Genomic DNA, 18,008 nt, shown 5'->3' with positions numbered 1-18,008 from the left:
GTTCCTTTCTTCTGCATCTTTACTTGTAAATAGTTATTCCGTTTAAGTATTAACTGTACATTCTAAATTGCTTTCTCTGTGCCATTTCATTTTAAACTAACAGTAGTTATAAATTCCCACACCTCCAGGTCAAACATTACCTTTTTATATTGCTGGGAGAGTGCTGGTTTTTCCCTCTTCATAGTCCCCAGTGCTTCTCTCCACCTGACCCATGATGTTTTATTTATTTGTGTGGTTGTTGACATTCCTGCGGTGTCATAGACATTCTTGTTTTGTCTGCTTAGAACCACAGTGAGCTACAGAAAACTGCCTCAGAACATGGAGTTTCAACTTACCTTTTAGTCATAGTCCCACAAGGTTCCTGGGGCCATAGAACATCTGGGCAGTTAATACATTTATCCCTTGGCTGAGGTGCTCGCCCCAGGGATGGGCCGCGTCAAGTGGAGCTTTTCCCTGGATATTTCACACTAGAGACCATTTTCTCCAGTCACAGAGATGGAAGGGCTCCAGTTTGATTTGTCTGTAAAGCCAACTCCACACTGCCTACTTCTGGTTACACAAGGAAAGTGAGTGAATTGGGTGTCTGTTACTTTTCACCAAAGAATGGACTTGGCCTGGAATCTTCCTCCACTTTCTCACTCCAGTTGCTAAGCTTTACTGATTTCTTTAGGCTCAGTTCAAGCAAATCTAATCCTTCTAAAATGTCCATTCTTAACCCTTAGACTGGAGTGAGGCTACTCCTTCCTTTCCTGGTTCCTCTCAATATTTCTTAATAGGTAACAAGCCGTTTTAAAATTTTTATGTGCACAAGTCGATGTCTTCTTTCATATCCTATTTCTAGAATATAAATTATCTGAATCTTTAGTACCAGTACAGATCCTGATACATTATAGATACTCAGTAAATGTTAATTCATTGAAAAGGCAATGATTTGCCTTTTGAATTCCAGGCAAATAGTTCCTTAGTAAAGATCTTTGGTAAGAAGAATGCAATATGAAATTATTTTTATTTACTTTCATCATTACAGTTGTTACCTAACTCTGATCCTTAGACCCACGGACCAAAGGTTGGGATCCTTAGTCCCAACAGACCAAACCAAAATGGAGTTACTCATGCTGAAGTTCCCAGGCACCAAGTAGAAATTAAGTTGTTTATTCAAGGAAGATGTCCTTATCTCAATTTTATAGATGTGAAAAGAAGCTTTTGTACGACAGTTAGGTATCATACTGAAGGTCACCTGACAGCTTTAGCAACAGAATTGAGATTAGAACAGGGGATTAAGATCATTTAGAAAGTTAAAAAAATAGTACAAAAGAGTTTCCTATAATCCTAGCACCCATATACTTGACAGGTTATGAAACCCGTTTTTCTCAAAGTTCTCAAGAATGAAAATTGCATAGAAACAAAGCCAAAACTCCGATTGCTCATAATGATAATTTGCATGTATAATTACTAGCTTATTTATATCAACTAGCTGATTACACCAGTTATAATTTCTAGATAATCTTCTATAATTGCTTGTTTAAAGGAATTTAGTACAGCTGTTGTAAAGCCCATTGATACCTCATTTCCCTTTTATTCTCCCTGGGACACCTCCAGAAATAGCTTAGTTTAAGCTTGCCAGGAGTGTTCATTCGCTGGGCACCCCTCAGGACTTGAGTTTAAGTCTAGCTTATTTTAAGCTGGACTTTGTTCACCTTGTCTTTCACTGAATGGGTATCAGCAAGGACATTCTCAGTTACAGTGGCAAGATTGTGGGTGGAGTGGCATGGGAGGGCAAATGTGAGCAAACACACTCAGGGATGGAGCTGCATTGACCATATGAAAAGGAAGGGGTGGCCGAGACGGGCGGATCACGAGGTCAGGAGATCGAGACCATCCTGGCTAACCCGGTGAAACCCCGTCTCTACTAAAAAAAAAAAAATACAAAAAACTAGCCGGGCGAGGTGGCGGGCGCCTGTAGTCCCAGCTACTCGGGAGGCTGAGGCCGGAGAATGGCGTAAACCCGGGAGGCGGAGCTTGCAGTGAGCTGAGATCCGGCCACTGCACTCCAGCCCCGGCGACAGAGCAAGACTCTGTCTCAAACAAAACAAAACAAAACAAAACAAAACAAAACAAAACAAAACAAAACAAAAAAAGAGAGAAAAGGAAGGGGTGGGTGGAGAGAGAGTGAAGTGCTGTGCCCGAAGAGCCCTAATTACACATGATAAAGCCTTAAGGGAGCAACTGTTCATATCTACACAAATCAACGGGGATATAAAAGAATGGAAGATGCAAAACAGAAACAGCCATCTGCACATATAATAAACATTTGGGAAGTTGTGATTTCTCCATCTGTCCCCCGATGAGCCTGGAGTACTCAGCTGATGTAAAGCAACGACACTTAACAAGAAAAGCCGTTGCAATGTCCTCTTCCCTATTTCTGTCAGTTTCTCATTCTGCTTTATAAATTCCAGTGGTGTGACCCTTTGGTCATGTTTGGAAAGAAGATACAGATATTAGGAAAGAAAAGAGATTTTGAAGTGTGTGCTTGGGTGGGGCACAAGGGGACAGTATGGACTGTTTTGAAAATGGCCTATTTAATTTAGAATTCACAAAAAGACCACTTGTTTCATTTTTAAAGAAATGAAACAATGCTAAATGAGTCATTTTTGGGAGTAAAAGCTGTCAGCCTTTAAAGCGATGTATGTTTCACAGTGAGAAAGGAATGTCTTCCAACTTAAAAGGCTGTAATTTTTGTCATCTAGCTAGATTATAGAGTAAATTTTACAAATTTCCAGTTACAGAGCATATCCATGGTGATACGTAGCTACAGATATTGTGAGAATATTTCATATAGACTCATATTCTCAACTGTCATGTATATATTTTATAATTTTCTTTTTCTCTGTTCATTGTCTGTGTGCAATGGTAAAGGTTGTTCTGCTTAACCCTTCTCTGGGAGATTTAGAGTGAAATACCTTTATCTAGTCTTTTTTTTTTTTTTTTTTTTTGAGACAGAGTCTCGCTCTGTCGCCCAGGCTGGAGTGCAGTGGCCGGATCTCAGCTCACTGCAAGCTCCGCCTCCCGGGTTCACGCCATTCTCCTGCCTCAGCCTCCCGAGTAGCTGGGACTACAGGCGCCCACAACCGCGCCCGGCTAATTTTTTGTATTTTTAGTAGAGACGGGGTTTCACCGTGGTCTCGATCTCCTGACCTTGTGATCCGCCCGCCTCGGCCTCCCAAAGTGCTGGGATTACAGGCGTGAGCCACCGCGCCCGGCCCCTTTATCTAGTCTTGCTCATTCTCTGTGGACTAACTCTAGCTTTTCTCCCTTTCCAGATGGGTGCTTTTTGGAATACATTATTATGTAGATTGCAAGATTCAGCTAAAAATCTATTTATTCTGTTCAAGTTTTGCAGACGGTTCTATGCTCTGAAAGTCCTATGGGCTCTCAGACTAAGGTTTTTCTAAGTTTTTCTTTGCATTTCACTGCCTTAAAGTTTTGTTTTGTTTTGTTTTTTTGGTCTAATTTTTCTCCCCTCCAGTTCTCTCATCTTTTTTCTTCCTCGATTTTTTTCCAATTTCTCTCAGGTGTTTTGTTTTTTTCTTTTCTCCCCCAATACCCTTTTTAAAAGAGTAGTGGTTCGACCTAAATAAATTTGAAAAGCATTTTGGGATCATTTTAATTAAAACCTTTTATTTTATCTTGCTAAATTGATTTGGAAGACAAATTTTATCAACTTTTTAATGACAAGAATATAAATGCCTGGGCATGAAAATCTCAGCAAATGGCACCACATTTGTCAAGCCCTGAAGGCTTAAATGTTGCAAATCAGACCAGAAGATCCAGAAAGCTCTGGGTCAACCTTGACTCACTCTGTTATACATACTCATTCCTGTTCCATATTAAGACTTTGGGCTTATTCATTGAACTCTGGAACTGGATGGACTTTTCTTTGTGATGAGATGAAAATATTTACTTTCAGTGATGGAGATTATGAAGAGGGGGAATTTTACTTTGCCTTCTGTAGGTTGTTGATTTCCATATTGACTTATTTTTTAGATTAGGGTACGACAGTTAACTTTCTTTCCTATGTTACTGGAAAGATATGCTTCGTTCTTTTCTCTAACATGTGATTTTACAACATGAAAACATACATTTGGTGGTTTTAATACTTAAAACTCCAAAAAAGTTACTCACAGAAAACTAGGATTGCCACCACTTGCGACTCTGTGTAATGATAACCTGGGTATGTGGTATGAGAAATTTGTGGTGGTCAGGTGATTTAGCTATGGCAGTTTCCACAGTTAATTCTCTCTTACCTCTGTAGGATGCAGGAGTGTGTAGGGAGGGGGCCTACTGTCATCGTTACTGCTCTGAAAGTTGGCCGTGTTCCATCAAAGACCAAAGCTGTCATGGCTGGAAATATGGGAGCCTATGAAATGTGTGATGACAGGGGTTGCAGCAAGGGTGGCATTCTCCTATTTACTTCACCCTTAGTCTGCCCTGTCTATATTTGCGGCAAGCCTCTGTCCAAGAAGGCAAAGACTTTTGCAATATTGCTTCAGATGAAGAATGATTCCATTTCAAAATGATCAAGATGAACTAATCCGGGGAACTGGGTTGCCAAAAATCATTTTAGAAGCAAATTGCTCCTCATTTGTCTGTTATATTTTTATTTCTGTTGTGTTCAGTCCCCCATAGAGTGATTTAGATTAAAAGAGTCTTGATTTTATTCATAAGAGCTAAAGGAAATTATTATACATTAATTCCTGACTTGTTAATTTTTCTAGAAAAATCTAGTATAGATTCATACCAGCAAACATTATACTGGTTTTCCATTACTGTATTTAATCCAAATATGACTAACAAAAGTGTAAGGGTAGAGGGTGAAACATGCTGGAAGGATGTGTAAAAAACATGAACATTGTCCAGATAAATTTTCAGCGTTTTTCCTTTAAAATCTTCTTTGGTAGTTCACCTCAGACCTTAGCATAGAATGTTACAAAAGCAGAAATGTGTTTGAGATCTGTTTCATGACATGAAACATTTTATTGTAATGTTTGAGCTTTGCTTGTTTCATCCCTTCCCGCTACTCCCCCCAAGTCCTCCCCAAAATAATAAACAAACCCGACAGTACTGAAGCACCCCCTTAATGAAGGCTGAATTTTATGTCCCCTGTTGTTTTTAATACCTGTAGAGAATGCCAGGTATTAAATGTTTGCTTCCTGACATTATTTTAAGTACATATGCTTGCTTGCTTCCTGATTTTATTTTAATTTTTCTTCCCATTATAGTCTATTCCCTTCTTTGGCCCTTCCTCCTGTTAGTAAATTGTCAGAGGAGTATTTACCAAAGTATATCAGAAATCTATCATGTATAGTTCAAAAAATGGATTCATGAAAAAGTGATTTAGCATTTTCTTTTTGTTCTTCTAAGCAACATAAAACAAGAATACGGAAGTGTGAGCTTTCAAGACTTTTCACTTAAACAGTGAATAAAGCACAGTTATAAATGTGTGAAGGATGCAAAGATCAGTGACCCAGGGATCCTAGCTCTTACAGGATCTTGCAAGTCTAGGAAAGAGGTCAGTGATTATGAGTAATTTGAGTGTGAGTATCGGGGCAAGTGCTGAGGGAGGTCTAAATACAAAAGGAGCCAGCTTCAAGCTTCAAGCCTGAGCAGCAGTGGTGTGAGGTTCACTAGCTGCTCTGATAGTTCCATGTTCTTTTTTTCTTTTTCTATTTTAATATTTAATTTAAAAATAGCGATAGGGTCTTGCTGTGTTGGCCAGGCTGGTCTTGAACTTGAGTCTAGGCTGGACTCAAGTGATCCTCCCGCTTTGAACTCCCAAAGTGCTGAGATTACAGGCATAGGCCACTGCACTCAGCTTGAAAATTCCATCTGAATAATATTGTTGATATATACAGCAGATACTTAAAAGTTTATATTTTGAAGATATTCACTCTCTCTTTTTTTTTTTTCTTCTGAGACAATCTCTTGTCTTCCAGGCTGGAGAACGATGGCATAATCATAGCTAACTGCAGCCCTGAACTCTCAGGCTCAAGCAGTCGTCCTACCTCAGCCTCCCGAGTAGCTGGGACTACAGGCATGCACCACCATGCCCAGCTATTTTTTTTTTTGTGTTTTTTCCAGGCAGAGTCTCCCCATGTTGCCCGGGCTGATCTCAAACTCCTGGGCTTGAGCAATCTACCTGCCTCAGCCTCCCAAAATTCTAGTATTAAAGGTGTGAGCCACTGTGCCTGGCCAATATTCATTCTTTCTACTTTTGTTTAAAGCTTTTTGTTTTGGGGATGCTTTTTCTTTCATTTAGTTTTGGACATGAATAGTCTCTTGTGGTTATTAAGAGACATGGGATTGCACAAGGTTGCTTCCAAACCTGTGTAGGTATTTGCTCCAACAGGTAAGAAATTGAGCCAGTGGCTGAATAGTTCCTGAGTCTCATACCAGTGTTGCTAGGGAATAAATTCAATGCAAGGTGAATAAGAACAGGTAATTTGATTTATTTATATGTGTTTTGATTTATTTATATGTAATTTGATTTGATTTGATTTGATTTATATGTGTTTATCCTGATGTGTCTAGAATCACAGTCTTTAATATAGCCAGTAACAAAAAGGGTTGAATTGACCTCCTCCCATTTGTTAGCTGGATACATGTTTTCTGTGAAACCACTTGATAATTTCACTTATGGTTATTTTAATAAGGGGACTTGATCTGTGACTTAAGCATTATCAAAAAGGATTTTTTCCCTTTTCTACACATCCTCCCCAACACTTGTGGTCTCTTCTTCTCTTTTTGATAACAGGCTTCCTAAGAGGAGTGAGACTATATATATCTCATTGTATTTTGCTTTGCATTTCTGTAATGATTAGTGAAGTCAAGCATCTTTTCATATCCCTGTTGGCCATTTTTATGTCTTCTTTGGAGAAATGTCTGTTCAAGTTTTTCTCCCATTAAGAATTTTATTTCAATTGATAAGTAAACATTTTATATATTTATGGTATAAAACATGATGTTTTGATACCAATATGCATTGTAGAGTCGTTAAATCAAGCCATTTAAGATATGCATTACCTTATATTCTTAACTTTTTTGTGTGGTGAGAACCTTTGAAATCTACTCTCTCAACGATTTCAAGTATATAATATGTTGTTATTATTAACTATGGTCACCATGATGTACAGTAGGTGTCTTTAACATGTTCCTCCTGTCTAACTGAAATTTTGTGTCCTTTGACTAACATCTTCCCAAAGCTCCTACACTGCAGCCTCTGGTAACCACCATTTTACTCTGTTTCTATGAGTGGATTTTTTTTTTTTAGATTTCACAGATAAGTGAGATCATGTGGTATTTGTCTTTCTGTACCTGGCTTATTTCATTTAACATCATGTTCTCCAAGTCTCCATGCTGTTGAAAATAATAGGATTTGCTTCCCAGGTGGAATGGCATTCTATTGTGTATATATACCACATTTCATCTGTTGGTGGATGCTTACATTGATTTCATATCTTGTCTATTGTGAATAATGCTGCAGTGGACATGAGAGTATAGATACCTTTTCGACATATTCATGTCATATCCTTTAGATATATATCCAGTAGTGGGATTGCTTGATCATATGGTAGTTCTATTTTGAATTTTTGAGCAACCTCCATACTGTTTTCCATTATGACCATACTAATTTACATCCTGGCCAATAGTGTGGTTCCCTTTTCACCACATCCTCACCAACACTTACTTGTCATCTTTTTTTATAATAGCCATTCTACCAGGTGTGAGGCATTGTGGTTTTAATTTGAATTTTCCTGATGATTAGTGATGTTGAACATTTTCTCTTACAACTATTGACCATTTGTGTGTCTTCTCTTGAGAAATGTTTGTTCAGGTCCATTACCCATTTTTAAATTTTTTTTTTTAAACTATTGAATTGTTCCTTATATATTTTGGATATTAACCCCTTACCAGATACATGGTTTGCATACATATATATTCTCCTTTTTAATAGTTTGTCTCTTCACTCGGGTAATTTTGTTTGTTGTGCAGAAGCTTTTTAATTTGATTATATTCTATTTGTCTATTTTTGCATTTGTTGCCTGTGCCTTTGGGGTCATACCGAAAAAAATCACTGCTTAGACCAATGTCATGGAGCTTCTGGTAGTTTTACCGTTTCAGGTTTTATGTCTAAGTCTTTAATTCAGTTTGAGTTGATTTCTGTATATGGTGTGAGATAAGGGTCTAATTTTATTCTTCTGCATGTGGATATCCAGTTTTCTCAGCACCATTTATTGAAGAGACTATCCATTCCCATTGTGTGTTCTTGACACCTTTGTTGAAAATTAACTGACCATAAGTGTGTGGACTTATTTCTGGGTTCTCTCTTACATTCCCCTGGCCTATGTGTATGCTTTTATGCTAGTACTATGCTATTTTGATTACTATAGCTTTGTAGGAGATTTTGAAATCAGGTAGTGTGATGCCTTCAGCTTTGTTCATTTTGCTCAAGATTGCTTTGGCTGTTCTGGGTCTTTTGTGGTTCCATGTGAATCTTAAGTTTTTTTTTTTACTTCTGTGAAAAATATCATTGGAATTTTGATGGGAATTGCATTGAATCTGTAGATCACTTTGGATAGTGGAAACATTTAAGCAATATTATAAAAAATGATTAAAAAACAGATAAAAATGCAATATTATTAAAAGATTTTTAATTCATTAAATGATTGCTTTCTTAGAGCAATTCTGCATCCATAATTTTTTTCTTTTCTTTTTTCTTTTTTTAAGATAGAGTTTTACTCTATTACCTAGGCAGGAATGCAGTGGCATAATGATAGCTCACTGCAGCCTCAAACACCTGGGCTCAAGGGATCTTCCTGCCTCAGCATCCTGAGTAACTGGGACTACTGGCATACACCATCATGCCTGGCTAGTTTTTTGAATTTTTAAATTGTTTCGTAGAGATAAGGTCTCACTGTGTTGCCCACACTGGTCTTGCACTCCTCCTGCCTTGACCTTCCCAAGTGCTGGGATGATAGGAATGAGTGCCCAACTCATACTTTTTTCAAACTGTCAAAAATACATGTAATATAACATTTACCATCTTAACTATTTTAAAGTGTAAAGTTTAGTAGTGTGAAGTATGTCTACATTGTTGTGGAGTCTCCAGAACGCTTTTCTTCTTGCAAAACTAAAACTCTGTACCCATTAAACAACTCCCCTTTGTCCACCCATCCCATCTGTAATTTTTAAAAATTACTTTTTATTAAGAGAGAATAAAACCTGTAATGTAAAAGCAGAGCAAGGATCCTAATAGGAACTATATTAGGAAGAGCTTAAAATGGAGACTAAACAGAAAAGTAGCTGCGGAGTTAACTCTACAATGGAAGTTTTTGTTTTAGACTCATAGAGAAGTCATTCTTCTCTTGCCTTTAATACCTAGAATCAGTAGAGGAATTAAAATGTCTGGAATTGATTGATGTCTTCACCTGCTTTGGCCTTTTATTGAATCTCTTCTAAGTTTGTTATTTAATCTCCCTCTTTCCTTTTACTCCCCCTCCCCCAGTTTTAAGGGAAAACTCTCTCTCTCTTTTTCATAAAATAAATTTTAATTTCTTTAGCGAGGTGTTGGCCCTAGCAAACCATCTGTTGTTAGTAACACTGCTTCCTTATAACTTTAGTGCTGGAATAACTGGGTGAAAAACCTATTATTATACTGCTTTCTTTTGGACATAAGTTATATAGCAACTTGTTGAGATATTTCCTGAAAACTTGCCAGTTGGCTTTAAACAGAGAAAAAGAAACCACTTAAATACATAGAGATTTCAAACTATACAAATTAAAAATTAATGCAGATATATTAAAATAAAACTTTCTATGGAATGCTCTATTTAGACCTCATTTGTGATAACTTTGGGCTAATGTTTATAGTTTCTAATTGAGAGTGTTGTTGCTTTTGGAAACTTTTCCCCTAAGATTAACTCTGGTATCGCATCATTAAAATATGTTTTCTCTGTCAGCTGTGTCATTTAGCCTAACTAGTAGCGGAAGCAATTCTAAAATTGGCCTGATTTATGAAGTTTAATTTGAATAAAAACTGTAAGGTCAATTAAAATAATTGGTTGACCGATGGTGGCTTGACATACAAACTAATGGAAAGTTAGGGCAAAAATCCATTTTTAAAAAACCAAGAGGAGCTGAATACTTGATTGAATTCTCTGTTTTGCTTGTATAGACAAATTATCAAATTAAAGATAATCCCAAATATTCTGTGACATTTAGAAATACATTGAGGAATTTTGTTTCCCCCTCACTCCTCAGTTTTACTAGGAAAAAGCTTTCATTGATATTATCTTTAACATAAATGTCCAGAGAAGATCCTTTCCATAGTCTTCCTGGCACTATCACAAAAGTGAATTCAATAAACAAGTAACAGAAATACAGCAGTTTTTAACAAGATAGATTTAAATATTGTAAAGAATTGAAGTTCGAAAGGATTTTCTTTGATAACAAGATTTCTAGAAATTCTCAATATTTTATAATGAATTTCCAATTATTTCTATGACTCAAAATTAATTTTCCATTTGCATAGTTAATGACTTTTTGCCTGATACCAAAGTAATGTGTTTTTCAAAGGATTTTATGATGGAGATAAATGAACCTGTATCTGAGCTTTGTGTTATAGCTTCTCATTTCCCTTACAAGAAAGAAATGACTCTCCGATTTCATCCTGCAGGGGCTTCCTAAATTCAGGCCTGAATTATTTTGATTTTTTTTTCACAGCCAGTTTCTTAACACTGTAGTTTTCTGGTCAAAATGACAAGGAACTCCGTGAGATTGGGGGGCAGATGAACTCATCTTTGCTCAGTATTTTGCAATCTGGATTATTAACCTCTTGGAATAAGGTTTGTGTATAGCACAACAGGTGACATTTAAAACAGTATTTAAGACCAGGTGTTAGTGGCTCACACCTGTAGTCTTGGCACTTTGGGAGGCCAAGGTGGTAGGATCACTTGACCCCAGGAGTTAGAGACCAGCCTGGGCAATCCCAGTTCTAGTTGAAAAAACAAACTTCAGTATTTAATACACGAAATGTGTATTTGAATGCACAATCTTTGTACACCATGTATGGGGAGGAAATGGATTTGTGGAACATTTGATGAAATGAAGAACAGAGAACATAAGGGATTGCTTCATCTCAGTATCAGTGATTAAGTCACAATAATTAACTTTAAAGTCAGTATTTTTTATAGATTTGGAATATGGTTGTTTTTTGTTAAGAAAGTTGTCACTTTTAAAGTACTTCTTTGTTTTGAAGATTAAAGGAAATGAGGAGCATTTGTAATCCAAAAATTATTTTCTTATAAACATAATAGAGAAGTTCTCTTTGCCCAGTCTCTGATATGCTGCTTCATTTCAGGTTTTTCTCCCACGACTGTACACACAACCAATAGAGTATCATTAGTGCTCCTTTGAAGTATAATTGTTCTTAGCAAAAATAATTATTCTGGAGTTCTTGTTATAGAACATTTTGTAACAGGAAAGCATGTATAAATATACTCCAAAGAATTACTTAGTAACAGTTTCCCAGCAAATAAAAAGTTACTAAGGAGTCTCTCCCATCAGGGGTTGCAAAGGTGAGTGTGACCTAATGCCTGTCTTCAAAGATTTTGTGAACTCCCCAACTGAGTTCACAAAATCCCCATGCAGTTAGGGACTGAGGGAGACTGTAAATGGGATAGGAGAGGCTGAAGCCAAATACAGCGGTGCCTTCAAGAATGGAGAGATTGTATGTGGCCAAAGGGTCTGAAAAGGCTTTGTGAGGACCACGGTTTGTTTTAACATCACTGTTCTGAGGCATCGTCTGCACACAGTGAGTGAGAAGTGCCTCAAGTACCTGAGCCGTGGGGATGCCACCCTGCTGTTCCCCTACTTATCATTTCTCCAAAAGAAACTAGGAAAGCAAACCTAGATTTTATTAGTGCTTCATTGTAGATGAGTGAATAGAATTTCCGTTGATAAGTAATCTTCTAAATTTTAAAGAATGATGTTTGCGTTCGTTTGTGTGGCTGACAGTCCAGTGTTGGGCTCTTGAGAGCCAAGGGGTAAAGCTGCCTAAATAATTCTCCCTTTTATAACTGCTTGGCCTTTCCTGTTCACTCAAGGTCCGTTTTCTGAAAGCCTCGTTCAACTCTTGCAGAGGTGTTACATTTCTTCTCTAGATTTGGTTCACCCTTTCCCCCTGAATGATTTCCTGCTTTAATATTTTCTCGAACGTACCCTACTACATTTGGCGTAACTTGTTAAATTGTTGTAGGGTGGAATTTACAAGGATCCCAGGAAGCATAAATGTGTGTGGTTATTTGAAAATCACTGTTATTTCTGATAATGTTCCAGAAAGCTTTTCTAGAGATCTGATTAGGACTCCTAATTATCTTCTTGAAAACAGAAGTATCTGCATTCCATGTTGCTTGAAGCACTTCTAGATTTCTTGCTTATTTGCCTCACCAAATCGCCACTTGAGGCCCACATAGTTTCACACTATAGAAGGAAGTTTATACACGTACATTTGTTGATTACTCGTTGATGTAGCACTCTAAAAAGAAAATCACACCTTTGAAAATCTAAAAATTATGCTGACTCATATTTATGATTTACGTACTATACATTCACTTTTTTTGAAACTATTTTTGTGGCTCTCTGGATTGCAGAGGCCAGGTAGGTAGAAGGCTAGCTATAGCTAGTGAGCATTCATTGCCACTTTTCTTGGACCAGTTGTCTCTCCGATAAGAGATGTCCTTTGTCCATTCCTATTCCACTGCTCTGCCTGGCACAAGTCCACCACCCCCTTCTGGAAGATGGCAGCATCTAACTTCTTACTATAGCCACTGAGGAATTTTCTGGATCCAGGCTCTCCAATCTTCTTTGGCCCATTCTGTCTCTGCCAAAATCAGGTACTTGCCCTTCTTCTGATACATTCCGCCTTGTCCTTTTCCTTTGTGTTTGTTCACGCAGTGTTCTTCTCATTTCCGCCCAGTGACATCCTGCTCTTCCTTTAAAGTCTAGCTCCAGTGCCGCTTCCCGCACGAGGCCTTCTGATCCTTCCAGAAACTGTGATCTCTGCCAGTGGCATACCATTCTTCCAGTGCTTGTCATATTTGGCATTCTACTGTGGTTATTTGTGCATGTCCTATCACCCCTGGGGAGAGATACCATATCATCTCATCTATTTTTATATTCTCATAGCATGTAGTATGGAATCAGGTACATGGTAAGCACTCAGCGAAGATTTTTCGATTTAATACAATTTGTGAGTTCCACATATGTACCAGATGGAGGTGACTGGGAGACCACAGTTAATGTATGGTGCCCACTTCAGCCTCCCTCTCTGGAAGAATGTAAATTGTTATAAACCTTAACACTACTGTGTGGTTCTCATTCATTTCCTGCTGTAATTTCAGAAATGTATCTATTAGAATAGTTACAAGAGTGTTTATCCCCCTTTAACATGATTTTTGATAATATATTTTATACAACTTTGAGGTATGCCTCATCAGAACTCACATATTTGCCTTCTATATTTTCTCAAAGCTGGTACAAGACTACAACAACTAAAAAGTTGGTAAAAATCTGCGATCCTTACTACATACTTACATTGTTAGGCAGAAATCCAAGGAATAGGGTGAAAATGTTGCATACAACTTCAACAGCTCCTTTTTCATCTTCCAGCACTGGAATGAGAAGAGGCAGAACTGTAGAGAGGCCAAGTGATTGCTTAAAAACACCTCTTAGATTGCAGCAGAGCTTGACTAGCAAAATAACCTCCAGCAAAACTTTCTTAAGCAGTTATGTGAGGGAATCGTAAAAATTGGTTGGTTACAGCAAAGTGGCTAAAGTCACATTTGAATGACTGTAAAAGCACCCTGAGTTATACAACAATCTCCATTTGTGTGTGTGTCTGTGTGTGTTCATGTGTGTGAAAGAGAGAGAAAGTGAAAGAATTAATAGTTACAGAGAACAAACGTTTAGATCAGTGGTCCCAACCCTTTTGGAGTTACGACATCCAAGAGGCCCCACATGTGGTTTTTGGTCCCTTGGATAGTGGCTGCTCCTATTTTGCCCGTCTTCAATCCACCTTTAGCAAAACCAGAACTGCTGCTGTGATAGTAACAGGGTATATGTGTGTTTATTTTGCGGAGGTTGCAGCAGAGAGTAGGGAGTGAATAAAGAGTGTAATTCAAAGATAGCACTTGGAGTTGTTAGAATATCTGTGATTCCAAAAATTGAGAAAAAGAAAACCATTGAAACAGTGTTTAACAGAACCGGCCCTTCTGAGAAATTATTAGCAATTGCTTATGTAAGTCTGTGTCTTCATGCTGCCTGTATTTTTCACCTTAACACTGCTTGAAATATTATTAATTAAATATTTACATAGATAACAATTATTCTATTTTAAGAACGCAGTCCTCTTTGGAAAACTTAAGGGGAACTCTTGGAGGAATTAACAAGAAGCTTTGGCCTAATAGCTGACTGTGTGCCTTTCATCGTTTGGGATCTTTTGTTTGTAGAAATTCTCTTTTCCCATTTTTCAGCTGGAAAATTCCTACTTATCTTTTAGGGCCCAGCTCAGAAGCCACATGCCCTGTGTAACTGTCCCAGATCCATCTCCTGTCTGGCAGGAAAAGTAATTATCCCTCCATCTGGATTCTCATTTAAATAGGTCTTTTCACACATTTGATTACAATTTTTCTTTACATTCTTATTTCCCAGTAGAAAGAATAAATACCATGGCATACTCAATGCTGTATCGGTGGGGCTCAGTAACACACACCGGTTGAGTTAAAAAATTTTGGCAATTAGATGACCTTAATTTTAAATGAATCACACTAGGTGATTTTCAAGTCAGTCCTTGCCAAATCTAACATTTTATGATCTCAGGAGAAATGGTTAAATTTTAGTCACTGACAATTATGATAAAATAATAATAAAATAATAACAAGTATAGTTAGCATATCCAGATAGTTTATTATATTTCACATATTGGGATTTATATTCACTTCCATTTAATTTTAACAGCAACTCTATGGTGGTGGTAGTATTATTACCATGTTGACAAATGTGGAAGATTATGTGACTTCCTCGAGATTGCGTAACTAGTAATTGGCACGATGTGAACACAGGACTATCAGATTTCCAAGCTTATCTGTTAATCAGCAGAGTTGAAACTAAAAGGTAAAAAGCCAGGCAGCCACCTGAGGCATTTATTTATAAGGGTTGCTAACACATGAGTCACTGGAATAAGAATACTACTACTAGTTAAAATAGATTTCCATATCTCAATTCTTACCTATCTGAAAACAAAACAAAATACACTTGATTCCTTAAAGGAGGCCACATCCTTTCATGCATGCCCCTCCTCCTCTGCCTGGTCTCTGTCTGTCCCTGTTCTCCACGATGAAGGCCCTTAATTAAACCTATCCTGATCCCCTATGCCAAAAACTAGAAGGAGCTTCCTATTCTGAACCCAGGCATTTTTTTTTTCATTTTTATGACTCTTATTTTCTATCTGGTATTATAATTTCAGCAGGATGGTAAGATTAAATCCAGTTTGAGCTGAGGTCCTATGTGCCCATCACTCTCAGACTCCAAAGGGCAGTGTTACTCCTCCCAGGTAGCACTTACCCAGGGCAGGTGGTGCAGGACACAGGTTTGGGGATGCCGGCTCAGCACACACCTTCAGCCTGTACATGAGGCTGGAAGGAGATTTGGGAAGTAGAAGGAGTGAAGTAGAAGTAGGGCAAGTGGCAGTTGCGCTATGAGCCCCATCCTAGCGAGGGGGCAGCAAGGAGAGCCTGGCATGTAGGCCCTAGCTCTTGGGGGACAGGGTGTGGTGTGTGAGTCATGCCAGTGCAGAGAACAGAAGGCGGTGGGTGGGAAGTAGCTGCTTTCCTGCTAACAGTGGACCAGAGATATTGGGTGGAATTGTGAGTGACCATCCGGAGCAGGTGCTTTGGGGCATGTCAAGGAGGGTCCACCCATGAGCAGAGCAAGCAGCTTTGAGCATCTGCACGGTAAACCAACAAAGATATTTGCAGGGCAGTTTGACCTTCCTTGCCCTCTTTTCTCCTGCAGGGGTCAGAAGAAACTACTAGTCAGCCAGTGGGATCTAGGGCTGGGCAAGTGAAGAGAGGAAGCCCACCCTGCCCTTGTGCCCCACAGTTGCCTGAGCCGGTGGAGGGTGACACTTTCCCTTTGAATGGAGTCCATAGTTTGGTTATTACGTGGACTGGGTATTTACCGAATGAAGACTGTTTTAGGGACTTTTTGTTATCCACAACTTGGCACCTCACCATGGTGCCTGTCTCAGATTTAATCCGGGGCTAGCGTAAGGTGTCGCCTGGTCAGATAGGTTTCCAGGGGCACTTGTACAGGAGGAAAAATTGCTTTGTGACTTTTGAGTATTGCTTGTGTGTTGCTCTTTCCGTATGCCTGGGTCTTATTTCTCCTTTCCTGCACTTGAGGCTCTGTGAATGCTGCAGCTTGGAAATGAGAGGGGCACTGTTGTCTCAGCTGTCAGCACTTAGTTATTTTCCTAAATCGTACAGAGCTGAGCACTCAGTTGTTCAATACATATTTGTTGAAGAAATAGTTTGCAAAATTAAGCCAAATATAATTTTCATTAAAATTTTTTGAAAAGTACAGGCATTATTTTTTAAGGAAACTTTAATTTCAGAGTAGTAATCTTAAACTTGCAGAGAAGCTATAATGATACTACAGAGTTCCCATATACTGCATGCCTAGTTTCCCGTTGACGCCTGACTTAAGTATATTTGTCACTACCAGTGAATTAGTGATTGCTTTTTATTTATACAAATTATTCTTCTTACAGCATAAGATAATAAAGGAAAGAATGCCACAGTGTTTGTCTCAGAGTAGCTATTTTGATTTCCAGATTGAGGTTTTGTACTATTTGCTAAACTTTGTTATGCATTTGCTTTGTACAAGTAATGTGCTTCCTAATTTCAGTTACAAATCAAAGTGTATTGCACAATTCCCAGTGAGTCAGATTGCTAAGTTCTGTGACCTTTGAATTTCATAAAGTGGTTATGTTTTTCTTTAAAATGGCCAAGGAGGAACTTGATATTTATGTGGACTGTTGTCTTCAGTCTGTGATGGAGTGCTTCATGTTGTTGCCAGAAATAACATGAATTAACAGTTAAGATCATTTTTGGTACCGGTGGTTTTGTACAAAACCATAAAATATAACAGGGTGATCAAGCAAAACTTTTTCATCTAAGAAGTTTTCCCTTAAATACAGCTCACCCTTTATGTCTCTGATTTCAAGAAATTTTGTGGTCTTCCTCATAGAATAATTATAAAGCAAAAGTCAGTTAATATAAGAAAAATGCTGAAAAGGCCAGAAGACTCTAAATAAATTCAAGCAACAGAATCAGTTTGGATTAGTTTCATACATAGTTTGTCACTATTTGCGAGAACCACATTTGGTGGTCTGTTATTTAATATTTATGTGTTCCCAAGTAAAGTTTAAATTATTAAAGTGAACAATGCTGAGATTGAAGTACTCTCAGATGGTGTAACTCCTATGTGAAAATGGCTTAATAAATTTGTTTTTGCAGACAACTTAATCATCTGTAATGGAAATGTCATCAATCCAGTATTTTTTCATGTCACCCATTCTCTACAGTATTGTAGTCACTGGGTTTACAGCTTAACAGCCACTAGCACTGGTGAATGTCTACAATTGGATGTCTTCTGTTGGTCCTAACTCAGTATGTCTAAAACCAATTCTTTTGAAGTCTTAGATATTTCTCTTGAAATCTCAATTTCAATTTATGACAATAAATCAGTGACCTATCCTCACACCTCATACTTTACTTTTTTTTTTTTGAGATGGAGTCTCACTGTGTCTCCCAGGCTAGAGTGCAGCGGCATGATCTTGGCTCACCGCAACCTCCGCCTCCTGGGTTCAAGTGATTCTCCTGCCTCAGCCT

The 18,008-nt window shown here is 38.1% G+C and overlaps 1 protein-coding gene across 6 annotated transcripts in view; it reads left to right on the top strand.

Moving 5' to 3' along the window:
- Positions 1 to 18,008, top strand: part of TBC1D4 (TBC1 domain family member 4) — a 212,323-nt gene that overhangs the window by 54,528 nt on the left and 139,787 nt on the right. The window contains exon 1 of one of the 6 annotated variants that reach the window (XM_077973567.1): positions 15,903 to 16,067. The gene's annotated coding sequence lies outside the window, so the exon portion shown is untranslated. 6 annotated transcript variants of the gene reach the window in all.

The sequence above is a fragment of the Macaca mulatta genome, chromosome 17, assembly GCF_049350105.2.
Source record: "Macaca mulatta isolate MMU2019108-1 chromosome 17, T2T-MMU8v2.0, whole genome shotgun sequence".
Taxonomy (NCBI): domain Eukaryota; kingdom Metazoa; phylum Chordata; class Mammalia; order Primates; family Cercopithecidae; genus Macaca; species Macaca mulatta.
The sequence above is the reverse complement of the archived record's forward strand: the minus strand, read 5'-3'. Positions and strand labels throughout refer to the sequence as shown.